Genomic DNA, 12,011 nt, shown 5'->3' on the forward strand with positions numbered 1-12,011 from the left:
GAAAAGACTCTGATGCTGGGAGGGATTGGGGGCAGGAGGAGAAGGGGACGACAAAGGATGAGATGGCTGGATGGCATCACCAACTCAATGGACATGAGTTTGAGTAAACTCTGGGAGTTGGTGATGGACAGGGAGGCCTGGTATGCTGTGATTCATGGGGTTGCAAAGAGTTGGACATGACTGAGCGACTGAACTGAACTGAACTGATAGATGCAAAGCTGTTTCACTGGGAGCTCTGCTCTATAAATTCACTTACAGACTTTATCCAAAAAGTCAACATTCATCTTTTTCTGGCCTCACCATCAGGAGCATGAGACCTTGACTGTCTCTGAGGCAGAGAGAAACGTGGAGATCTTACATCAGCTGAGGCAATGCTAGCCAAATGTCCGATCTTACAGCCACTGACTTGAAGTGGTCATGTGAGTGGACAAAAGCCTGGCTTGTGTAGTCTTTCTTGCTCCTAGATGCAGAAGTACATATTGGTAAGCTGCAGTAATAGTTAACATATGTCTATCTTTGTTATGCTTTGGAAAACTGCAATAATCTATCTTTGTTATGCTCTGGAAAACTGCAATAATTTATAGTGGCTACTTCCTAGGATTTCTGTGGATTAATAGGGATAAAACATATAGAGCTAGATACATAGTAACTATTGAAACCTGACTACTGGAATAATTATTATACTGCTGCTGCTGGTGCTAAGTCACATTAGTCGTGTCCGACTCTGTGCGACCCCATAGACGGCAGCCCACCAGGCTCCCCTGTCCCTGGGATTCTCCAGGAAAGAACACTGGAGTGGGTTGCCATTTCCTTCTCCAGTGCATGAAAGGGAAAAGTGAAAATGAAGTCGCTCAGTCATGTCTGACTCCTAGCAACCCCATGGACTGCAGCCTACCAGGCTCCTCCATCCATGGGAGTTTTCAGGCAAGAGTACTGGAGTGGGTAGCCAGTGCCTTCTCCATTATTATACTAATTAGGAGTAATAATGGTGGTGGTGTAGTGGTCACGATAGTAGCCATAATCACATTTGCATTAGTAGCAGAAGGAATAGTATTGGCAAAAGTCGTAGCAGAGGATAAGCAGTAGTGATAGTGACAGTGGGGATGGCAGGAACAGGAATAGCAGCTACAGTGATCATAGAAGCGTGGTGTAGTAATAATACTAGCAGCAGTAATACTAGTGATAGTAGGAAGAGGAGCAATAATGTCGTTAGTACCAGCAGCAGTAGCAGTAATAATGAGAGTGGGGATGGTAGGAGCAGGAGTAGCAGTAGTCACAGAGCTGTGGTTGTAGTGGTAGTTACTTGTAGTGGTTGTAGTTAAAACACGAGTGGTAGTACTAGTAATAGTAGTAATAGTATCAGCAGCAGCTGATAGATATCAGTATCAGCGGTAGTATCAGGGGAGCAGTAGTATTTGAACTATAGGCAGACCTTGGAGATACTACAGGTTTGATTCCAGACCACTGCAATAAAGAGAACATCTCAGTAAAGCCAGTCAAACTGAAGTTTTGGTTTCCCAGTGCATGTTAAAATTCTGTTTACACTATGCCGTAGCCTATTAAATATGCAATAGCATTATGTTTAAAAAGACAATGTACATTCCTTAATTTGAAAATACTTTACTGCTAAAAAATGCCAACCATCATCTGAGCTTTCAGTGAGTCACAGTAGTTAACATCAAAGGTCACTGATCACAGATCACCACAACAAATTTAATCATAATTGCTTCCCTTATAGAGAAGCTGCCTGCAATTCAGGAGACCGGGTTCGATTCCTAGGTCGGGAAGATCCCCTGGAGATGGAAATGGCAACCCACTGCAGTATTCTTGCCTGGAGAATCCCATGGACAGAGGAGCCTGGCAGGCTACAGTCCATGGGGTCGCAAGAGTCGGACACGACTTAGCAACTTAACTACTACTACTAAAGTTTGAAATATTGCAACTATTACCAAATGGGACACAGAAATACAAAGTGAGCAAATGATGTCTGAAAAATGGCTCCAACAGACTTGCTCAACACAGGGTTGCCCCAAATCTTGAATTTGTGAGAAGCTTTTTGTATTTGTGAAATGCAATAAAATGAGGTGTTGTTACCCTGACACACAGTGAAGCGAAACAAGCTGAGACGTTGGAGTATGAAGCAGAGAAAGGGCTTCACTGCAGGGCCGTGCAAGGAGACAAGGTGGCTCATGGATGGAAAAGCCCCCAGCTTCTGAAGTGTTTCTGCAAAGCACTTTTAAAAGACAGGTGAGGGGACATTGCAGGGTACCTGATCAGCCTTTGCATAATTCTCTGATTGGCTGATGGTGAGGCAGTAGAATGGTGTCTCAGGGGTGAACATAGTCATTATGTTCCTGGAGGCCTGGGACTCTGTACTCATAGTCCTCCATTAATTCCTCCATGGGGTGGGGTGAGGGAGGTGCACATCTGCAAAACAACTCAGGAAATTTGCTTCAAACTCTATTGCTATTATCTAGGTACTTTCAGTTCAGTTCAGTCGCTCAGTAGTGTCTGACTCTTTGCGACCCCATGGATTTCAGCATGCCAGGCTTCCCTGTCCATCACCAACTTGCTCAAATTCTTGTCCATTGAGTCAGTGATGCCATCCAACCATCTTATCCTCAGTCATCCCCTTCTCCTCCTGCCTTCCGTCTTTCCCAGCATCAGATTCTTTTTTGATAAGTTAGCTCTTTGCATCAGGTGACCAAAGTACTGGAGTTTCAGCTTTAGCATCAGTCTTTCTAATGAACATTCAGGAATGATTTCCTTGATGATTGACTGTTTTGATCTCCTTGCAGTCCAGCGGACTCTAAGAGTCTTCTCCAACACCACAGTTCAAAAGCATCAATTCTTCGGTGCTCAGCTTTCTTTATGGTCCAACTCTCACATCCATACACGACTACTGGAAAAACCATAGCTTTGACTATCAGACCTTTGTCGACAAAGTAATGTCTCTGCTTTTTAATATGCTGTCTAGGTTTCAAGTGTTTAATTTCATGGCTACAATCACCATCTACAGTGATTTTGGAGCCCAAGAAAATAAAATCTGTCACTGTTTCCTTTGTTTCCCCATCACTTTGCCATGAACTGATGGGACCGGATGGGAGTTGCATTTTCATTTTCTTTATGACATCCTTAGAAGTATACACATTTTTATTTACATTTCCTTTACAATATTTGGTTTTTGCATTCTAAGAATCTTCCTCAAATCTCAAGATTATAAAGATTTGTTTCCTATGTTTTCTTCTAGGAATCTTAAAATTGATTTCTTTAATTTATTATCCTTTTTCAGGAATGTTTTGCATTACCTTCTATAGATATTTTCTTCCCGTTTTTATTACAATATATTAACATTTAATAAAATGCATGAATTTTAGCTAAGCAGTTTTATGAACTTAGCAAACCTATCATACACCTGTGTAATAATCACTAAAAAAAACCAGCAAAATATTTCCATCACTCTATAAATTTTCCTCATACCCATTTCCAGCTAATTCTCACTGCAAAATAGACAAAGAAGTCTTACTATTTTAGATTTTAGTTTACACATAATTGTCTGATGAGATGGGGTCCCTCCTCCCATCCCCCACCACATACTGAAATGTTCTGCTTCAAAACCATTTCTTGAAAATAATACATCTGTATCTATTATTTTATTATTTGTTTTCTTTTGATCTCACCAATTTGATATATATTCTCTCTGTGTGTTTTAATTTCTTTTGAATTAACTCATGAATTATCATTATCTGCTCTTTACATTCAAGAGTTGCTTTGGAGATTACAACATATTTCAATGAATTATTTTCTCCTAAGGTAAATTATTTTATCTCTGTCTTCTCATACAATACTAGTGTTGGAGGATACTATAACTTCACTTACATCAATGACTTTTTAATATTTTTTTGTCATTGTGCTTGTCCATTTTATATATACATATATGTTTTATATATTACAGAGCATTATTATTATTGGTTTCTAATGTTAATATTCATTTCCATTTACCAATAGATTTATTTTTTCTGTTGTCCTTGATTCTATCCTAATTTCTCTTTTCTATCTTGGATTATTTTACTCTGGTGAGAAAGATACCTTTAATATTTCTGTTAGTGAATATCTGTTTCTAGTGATATATATCTAGTGATATAACATATATATATGTTCTATCTAGTATATTATCTATATATAATTATATATATATATATAATTATATAACAGGTGATGATTCTGTTTTTATTTGCTCTTTCCTTGTTTATTTTAACTGTATATGTGTATATATTTTCACTTGGTATGAGGATTTCTAGATTAGAAATTGTTTTCTTTCAGCCTTTAATAATGTCATTTTATTTCTTCTGACTTCCATTGTGTTTGCTGACAAAAGCAGCTGTCAGTCTTAATCTTGCTCCTTGATGGTGATGTACGTTTTTATTTCTGTCTGGTTTTTATATTTTCAGCATTTTTAATCAAGATTTGTCTAGGTGTGGTCATTTTATATTTCAACTGCTTGCACGTACTGAGCTTCTTGAATCTGAAGACAGGGATTCCTTTATTGATTTGGAAAAATTATCAGATCCCTATCTCAGTCTCTCAGTCTCTCAGTCTCTCCTTCTAGAATTCTAATTATACGGAAGTCAGAGCTTTTGACCAAGCCTCCTCCACATTTGAAACTTGAATATTATCTTATTCCAGAAAAAGTTCACCCTATCCTAAGGCGTTTAGCTAGAGTGGAGCAAATCATTTCATTTCAGTACAGGTCTGCCCCTACTCTGTGTTAAAATTTTGAAACTGCTACCACTGATTCACCATTGCTACTACTGCATAGCTCTCCAACTGTCAGACATATAACCTATTGTATCGCCAGTGTTCCAAGAACATCTTATGTGCTCAGCCCCAGTTTCTATCTCCTCTGCATTGGAAATAAACTGACAACTACACTCTGATGTTCAGCTTTTGTTGGCTTATTTTCTCATTCACTTCACTTGTGCAGTTCAGGAGTTTTGCATACCACAACATGAAAACTTATTAATATTCCTCAACCCTTCCCTTTTCTTCAAGATGTTGGCCTCCTGAATATGAATTGTCTACCATTTTGGTTCCAGTTATGCCTTTGGAATAAAATCAGAAGAGCAAGACTGGATCAAATGTATTCACTTTAACAAATTTTGCTGTTAAGCTGCCTTTCACAAAGATTGATTTAATTCATTCTCCTCTCAAAGTATATGGCATGAAGTTTATTTCCTTGTGAAGTGATTATTTTCTGTGGTCTCTTGCTTCAATATAGGCAATCAATAAAGATGAACAAAATTGAAGGAGTGGCTTTATCTATAAGAAAATCCTTCCGTAAGTAAGTGGGGAAGTGTGGTGGCAGAGAATTCCTTTTAGCTTAATAAGACAAGATAAACTGATGGCACTTCCTTGATGAATTACAAGCATCATATAGAAATCACCATGAATTTAGCATTAGACAGCATATCAAAGGCTAATGTTACAGAGAACTTATCATTTAGCTTATATCACTTGGCTTTGAGGAAAGATAAGTCTTTGCTTTTGCCTTCTACCACTTTGTGTCTATGTTTTGTCGAGGAATAAATAAAGCTTACGTGCTTTAATACACCACAAATGATTTGCGGTTTGGCACTCTGTCATTTCTCTTCCACTTACGTGTAACAGCTCCTGGTGCATTTTGGGTGCTTAATGAAAGCACGTTGATTGAATATTTCTTGAAGGATGTAAACTTAGCAACATCAGCAAAATCTTTAACCTAAAACATATCACTGCAATTGCCTTTTTCTAAGAAATATCTCATGAGCTGCCTAATAGATTCCTCTCTATTGGTGAAAAAGAATTATTGGAGCATCCCAGACACAGAGAAGCCTAGATCAGCCAACCTAGGTCCCTCAAGATTAAAGAGGCACATGCAATTCATTGTCTTAATCATCTTGTTAAATATACTATCTCATATTTTTAAATTTCAGAATCTTTACTTGCTAACACAGCTAGTACCCAAACAAGAAGTAATTGCTGTTTTCACAATGTTAAAACTAAGAAGTTCTGCAATCTTCCATGATTCATGGCCCTCAGACTCCCAGGGTCTATAAAGGGTGCACATGTATGAGCTTAAGAACAAGCTGTGACTCATGCAAACTGGAGGAAAGGTTTTGATCATGATACACATGGTGTAAGGGGGAAGTCTGAAGAGTTATCCTCAACTGCTTCATTCACATCTCTTAGTCAGGTTCTGCTTGTTCCACAGTAAGGGCCTCATGGCCCTGTTCACTCTGGTGGATTAAACGTGTCTTCAGAGCTTTAGGCACATCCTCACAAAAGATCTCTCCAGGCACACATTTTACAGGGTAACGGAGTCCAGAGTATTGATGAAACTATTCATCAAAGTGTCATTCCTTAAAGGTTTGAAATTGCAGTCTTTAATATTCCAGAGATAGTCAAGATTTTAAAGAACCTTGATGCCACTGTTTTAATTTGATTAAAAACTACCCCAAATTCTCAGAACTGTAACATCTGAAGAGACAACGTTTCTTCAAAAATATAGGCATTTTGTAGAATTAAAGGAATGTCAGGCCTTAAAGAAAATCCCTTTCAAATAACCATCTCACCAATGTTGGGGAATGGTTCTGTCTGTCTATGATTGGGTCACCGTTTACTCCTTAGCTCAGCCAGGTACAAGTATAGTTCTAAGTTCACCATGTAAGATTAAAAGGCGACCTGGTGCACATCTAACGAGATTCAGGTTTAAGATCAGGGCTGCTCTTGTCTCTAAAGCTGCTAACTTTCAAACTTTGAAGAGAACAGATAAACATCAGCTTTCAAAACACCAGTCTTTTGATTGTACAATAAGAAAGTCTGGACAAAAGGATCTTTTTTCTCTTGGTTGGTCCCACTGATGCTTTGTCCTTGAAGTAAGGGATTACCTTATTACTAAGGGACTGAATCTTAAAGTTCTATTGATTTTGGGCAGTATCCCTGGTGGCCCAGACCCCATGAGTTCAACACTGAAAGGATCAAAGTGACCTCTTTGCCCTCAAAGTGACCTCTTTGAACTCAAAACTCAAAGGTTTTTAATTCAACCTCTAGAACAGGAGATCATAAAGAACTTTAAGGCTCGTTACACATGAAACTCTATGGAAATGATTGTCAGTGCTATGGAAGAGAACTTTATCAGAGAAAATATCATGAAAGTTGGGTAGCATTATATCACTGAAGATGCTATCACTATAGAAAAAGCCAAGAAAATCATCAAACCAGAGACAATAAATTCTTATTGGAGAAAACTCTGTCCAGATATTGGCCTTGATTTCATAGATTTAAAAGAGAATTGATTAAGGAAATCATGAAAGAGATTGTAGATATAGGGGAAAAAAAAGGTAGGGGAAGGGTGTTAAGAAATGGATCTTGGAGAAATTTCAAGAGCTAATAGACGCCGCCCCAGAGGAATTAACAGAAGACAATCTAATAGAGATGCAAGCTTCTGAACTGGTGCCAGACAACAAGGAAGAAGATACAGAAGAAGCAGTGCCAGCAAAAAAAGAAAACGTTAGACAAACTGGCAGAAGAGTGCTGAGAAACCAAGACTGTCTGTCACTTCTTTAACGACATGGACTCTTCTATGATAACAGGCCCTGAGACTAACGCAGTGGAAGAAGGATTGGCACCGTATGGAAACAGTTTCAGAGAAATGAAAAGCAAAACAGAATTACAGTGTTTACACCAAGTGTGCCTGCCTCCCCTTCCACCTCCTCCGCTTCTTCTGCCTCAGCCATCCCAAGACAGCAGGACACATCCCCCTTCTCCTCCTCATCCGCCTGCCCAGCAGAAAGCAGCGAGAATGAGCACCTTCATGATGACCCACTTCTGTTAGTGAATAGTAAATAATACCATGCTGTACAGTTAATAAACTCATCTGTTGTGTATGTGTGAACGTCTTCTTCATGTGAAGATCTAATAACTGGATGGCAAGAACTGTACGAGGTTTTGGCAACATCATCATCAACACTTAGTTATTCATTGTGTAGAACATCTTATGCAAGACTTGAAGTGGATAGGCTATCCTTACATAACATTAAGTGACTGATATTCAATATGAAATTAATAATATGCTGGTTTTCTTACTGTTTTATAACTTTGCTTACATTACTGTAAAGTGTGTGCTTCTCTCTTAATTGAATAAAATGAGCATCAGCCTATCATATCAGGAAACTGTTTTTTTAACGTAATAATTTTCTAATACTGTATTATAAGTATGACTGTAATTGTTGCTGTTCAGTCGCTCAATCGTACCTGACTCGGTGACCCCATGGGCTGCAGGCTTCCCTGTCCTTCACTGTCTGTAATACTGTATGCCGTAAAAATTTTACAATGACTTATTTATTAGAGTATAGGCTAAGCTACCATGAAGCAGTTGTATCAATTACACAAGACTACCCTAAAGAAATCCTATTACTGCTTCTTCATGATCAATGCATGAATCATCTCTTTTTCACATGATCTTTTCATTGTGGCATCTAATGTTATAACACCTACATTGTTTTGTATCATAGAATACAATACTGATGTAGGCACTAATAGATAATTCATCTTGTAAACAGATGACATAAACATACATTATGCATAAATCAGTACAGTATCATGAATATATTTTCTCTTCCTTATGATTTTCTTAGCAACATTTTCTTTTCTCTAGCTTACTTTATTATAAGAATACAGTATATAATACGCAAACATATTAATACAAAATATGCATTAATTGACTTTATGCTATTGATAAGCCTTCCAGTCAACAACACTCTGTTAGTTTTGGGGGAGTCAAAAGCAATATGTGAATTTTCACCTGCTTAGATAGTCAACACTCTGACCCCATTTTATTCAAGGTGCAGTTTGTACACTGTTTACTTAAAGAGAGAAAGAAACGTAAAGACAATCAAGAAAACACATTTTAATAAGTGATACCAACATGATACTTAGAGTAAGAAGAAATAATTGACTAATGGGTGTTGTCTCTCTCTCTCTGCCATACTGTATACTTGAAATAGTACGTAGAAGTCAATGCCATGCTTAGTTGCTCGGCCGTGTACGACTCTTTTTGACCCCATGAACTGTAGCCCACCAGGCTGCTCTGTCCATGGGATTCTCTGGGCAAGAATACTGGAATGAGTTGCCATTCCCTTCTCCAGGGGTTCTTCCCAATCCAGGGATCTAACCCAGGTCCCCTGCATTGCAGGAGGATTCTTTACCGTCTGAGCTACCAGGGAAGCCCAAGAATACTGGAATGGGTAGCTTAACCCTTCTCCAGGGAATCTTCCCAACCCAGGAAGGTAGGAGTCAGTAGGAAGACCAAAAAATAGTAGCATATCCTGGATAATTCTCAGTCTAAGTAATAGCACCACAATGTTCTTATTTGGCTTAAAATTATCTCTGCATATAGGAATGTGAGAGTTGAAATTCTAATAAAATAACACAGACTCAATATAATATCCCTGTGCTGTTTTAATATTGGGGAAACACAAACTCTTATAAGTGGGGAAAATCTCATGATACTGCCTATCCAATGTGTTTGGAGCAGGGGAATTCAACTCTATCCCTTTAGAGTCACCTATAGGTAATAGCATGTACCTACCCCTACTACCCCTGCCTTTGGGCTTCCCTTTTGGCTCAGCTGGTAAAGAATCCACCAGCAATGTGGGAGACCTGGATTAGATCCCTGGCTTGGGAAGATCCTCTGGAGAAGGGAAAGGCTACCCATTCTAGTATTCTGGCCTCGAGAATTCCGTCCATGGGGTCACAAAGAGTCGGACACGACTAGGCAACTTTCCCTTCACTTCACTTCACTGCCCCTGCCTTATCTAAAGTAGCCAATAGGTTAAGATAAGCAATGTCAGACCCTGAGAGGGTGCAGGAGCTTTTGAATTCCAATTTCAAATATTTGAATCAGTAGTTTTTAAATGGTGGAACACTCATTTTTTTCTAGCTTTATTGAGATATAACTGACATGTAACATTGGCTGAATTTAAAATGTACAATGTGATGGTTTGTTACACTTATATATTATGAAACAATTATCATGCCAAAGTTAGTAAATACTTCCAACACCTCACATAATTATTATTTGTGAGTGTGTGGTGAGAAACAATTAAACATCTCTCTTAGCAACATTTCAAGTATCTAATACAATATCATTCACTATAATCACCTTGCTATACATCAGATCCTCAGAACTTATTTATCTTATACCCTTTTGACCAACACCTCACTTCTCTCCAGCACCAAACCCTGGCCACCACCATTCTACTCTGCTTCTATGAATTCATCCTTTTTAGATTCTACACATAAGTGAGATGGTATAGTATTTGTCTTTCTCTCTGATTCACTTTACATACTGCAATGCCCTGAAGTGCATCCAGGTTGTCACAAATGGCAGGACTCCCTTCTTTCTGGGGCTGAATAATATTCTGTTTTATGCCTATGCCACATTTTCTTTGTTCATCAATCTGGTGATAGACACGCAGGTTGTTTCCATGTCTTGGATGTTGTGACTAACGCTGCAATGAATATGGTCATGAAATAACCTGTTCAAGATCATGATTTCATTTCCTTTGGATGTATAAACACAGAAATGAGATTGTTGGATCATATGGTAGTTCTATCTTTAATATTTTGAGGAACATTTGGGAAACTTTTAAAACCTAAAGTTTCCCTTGTGTGTTCATTGGAACTGCACGTGATTCCTGGTCTTATTCCATATTTTCTCCACTGATAGATGAGATACTCCTAAATTCATCTACACAAAAAATACTTTCTTTACGTAAAGCAATCATTTAATTACTCCATTTAGAACTTATAAAATGTCATAACATATACAAACAAGACAAAGTAATCAGTAATATGATACTGTCAGTGCGTATGTGTGATCTGCCAATTGTTTTTTAACACAGATACTTTGCCGATAGCTCAGCGGGTAAAGAACCTGCCTGCAATGCAGGAGATGCAGGTTCCATCCTTGGATGGGGACGATCCCCTGGAGGAGGAAATGGCAACCCACTCCAGTATTTTTTTCTTAGTTTTTTTTCTTTTTTTTTTAGTTTCTTTTTAAAAAACTAGTTAATTTATTTTAATTGGAGAGTAATTACTTTACAAAATTCACGTTGATGTATGGCAGAAAACATCACTCCAGTATTCTTGCCTGGAAAATTCCATGGACAGAGGACCCTGGTGAGCTACAGCCCATGGGGTCACGAAGAGTCAGACACAGCTGAGCACACAGGAGCACTTCCCCCGCTTTCTTTTATGAATCATTGTAAGTCACCAGCTGAACAATATGTATCAAGAATATCTGCTTAATATATACTACTTCTACCCCATTTTCCTGTTGATAAACTTGTTCAGAAAATTAACAACACAAAGTACTTTTAAAAACTTATTTTCACGGAAATGTTTCATTTTAGAGGTAATGACATTTACAGCAAAGTAACAAAGAATTAGATGTCAAGACTGAGTTTCTGAATTTTCTCCTTAGATTTTTATTGTAACAATTTAAGGAAGTCTCTTGTGGTGTTAAACCAAATATGGCAACGATATCATAAATATAATTTGAAGATGGACACTTTATATTGAAGTTCTGAGGATTAAAAATGATGCTCTTCCACTACTGAAGACTGTAAAATTGTGTTTTAAGAATACTCTGCTTAGTAATACACTGTTTAGTGTTTCCAGACATCCCTACTGAGATGAACTTAACTGCTGTCTCAGTGGTGAGTCCCTGAAGTCAGAGAAAACACTTTTTTTGACAAATGCTCATTTCCTTACATTATTTGTATTTCATAAAAATTATCCAGCATATTTTAGGCCATGTTAACTATTTTTAAAATAGAATATTAATCATATGTTTTTCTATGGGTATTTGGAGCATCACTATATATGGTTTTATTGTCAGTTGCATGAAAGTATCAATTATAGATACTAAAATATCAATATATGAATCAGTCTTAATCTACTCCATTTAT

Source organism: Bos grunniens, chromosome 20 (genome assembly GCF_055505025.1).
Source record: "Bos grunniens cultivar Pamir isolate PY7600 chromosome 20, Bosgru_T2T1.0, whole genome shotgun sequence".
Taxonomy (NCBI): Eukaryota; Metazoa; Chordata; class Mammalia; order Artiodactyla; family Bovidae; genus Bos; species Bos grunniens.